This window comes from Lindgomyces ingoldianus (genome assembly GCF_010093535.1).
Source record: "Lindgomyces ingoldianus strain ATCC 200398 unplaced genomic scaffold BDR25scaffold_1, whole genome shotgun sequence".
In the NCBI taxonomy this organism is placed as follows: domain Eukaryota; kingdom Fungi; phylum Ascomycota; class Dothideomycetes; order Pleosporales; family Lindgomycetaceae; genus Lindgomyces; species Lindgomyces ingoldianus.
The window spans coordinates 3,429,468-3,431,204 of record NW_022985162.1 but is presented as its reverse complement, the minus strand read 5'-3'; positions in this window follow the sequence as shown (position 1 = coordinate 3,431,204).

The following is a 1,737-nucleotide window of genomic DNA, read 5'->3' as shown; positions in this document are numbered from 1 at the left end:
TATACATAGAGCTACTTGCAACACAACTAATATCTACTAGGGATTGCTGCCTGCTGCTGTAATCTACTGTAGTTTACTGTTATTTGCTATAGTTTACTATAATTTACTATAGTTTACTATAATTTGCTGTAATTTACTTTATGCATTTTTTAACACTGCTAGGTAATCTCTTACTAACACCTTTAGGCATTAGCTTATTATATTTAAATAGTAGTTAAAGAAGCTAAACTAGTAGTTTTATAAGTAAAACAGCTTGTTAAGGTATTACATGTACTACATTAATCTTTGCAGTAATAGAGAGGCAGAGGCAGAGGCAGAGGCAGCGCTAGAGCTCCCTAGCACTTTAAAAAATTTCTGTAGAGGCAATAAACTACACAAGCTATAGCTCTATAACTAGGGCTTTAATACTAAAATAATTAAATTAAAAATATTAAGTAGTAGTATTAGGTATAGTGTAGCAGTATTAGGTAGTAAAAGGAACAGGTGCAACGCTAGAAAACAGAAAGTGTAAAGAAAAAAAAGATTATTATAAGATTAAAAATGTGTTAAAAGCTAGGGCTAGAACATGTTTTTTTAATTATAGCTAATAATTAACTAATTTCTAGATAACTGTTAAATAGGCTCTATGCTAGCTAGCATTTATAATTAGTAAGTATGTGTAAGGCAAAGAGAGTTGCACAGTGTACACATTACACAGAAGGGGTAGTAGGTAACTAGTGTTAATTGTTCTTCTTCTTCTAAGTCTATGTAAAGAAAAGGAATATTTATCTGTTTATATGTACAACTATAACATAAGCCTATAACATGTGACGCCTAACAGCATATCTAAATACTTTTATTTAGATAATAACTAATCTTAAATTTATATAAACTTTTAGTTTTTAAAAAAGAAATTATACTAACTTAATTAAAGCTAAAAATTAGCTAGCTATTATTTACTTTTAAGTATTACTTTACTTATAAGTATACTTTATAATAAGTAATTTAGTTATGTATAAAGTTTTTAGCTTAGCGCCTATATACTTTTTTAAAAAGTAAAATAACCTATATTAAATAGCTATAAAAAGTGTAATAAGTAAAAAAGTATATAAATAGTAATAATTTTACTATCTTTATAGTACTATAAAAAATAAAGTAAGTTATTAGTAAAGCTTACTATACTTAATATATTTAAGTTTATAAACTATAAAGTTAAGTAAAAAAATTTTTAAAACACACTAACTAGTTAGTTATAATTTTTTTTTATTAGTTTATATATTTTATATATATATATTTTTTTGCAAAAAAGTATACTTAATATAAGTACACTTTAATATTAATTTATATGTAGTTTACTTTAGTATATGTTATATAAAACATATTTAAATTATAGTTAGCTATATTTATTCTATATTTTTTTAGCTATATTAGTGTGTTAGAGATTAGTATTAGCTATGCTTAGTTATAGGCTATAATTATTTATATGCTATAGTTAAATATTATTATTATATGTCTATTACCTGTCTAATACTAATTTGCTAAGCATTATGCTACAACTATGTAACAGCGCAGGCAAGATAATAGGTCTAAATGCAGTAAGAATTTACTTAAAGAAATATAAAAGTGTGTAGAGACTTAGAACCTAGGAATGCTATTAACACCTATAGGCCTTATATAGAGGATATTAGAAAACTACTAAGCTAGCTAAAAAAAGAGGTGTAACTAAATACTTAAAAAAATAAAAGTAACTATAAAGAA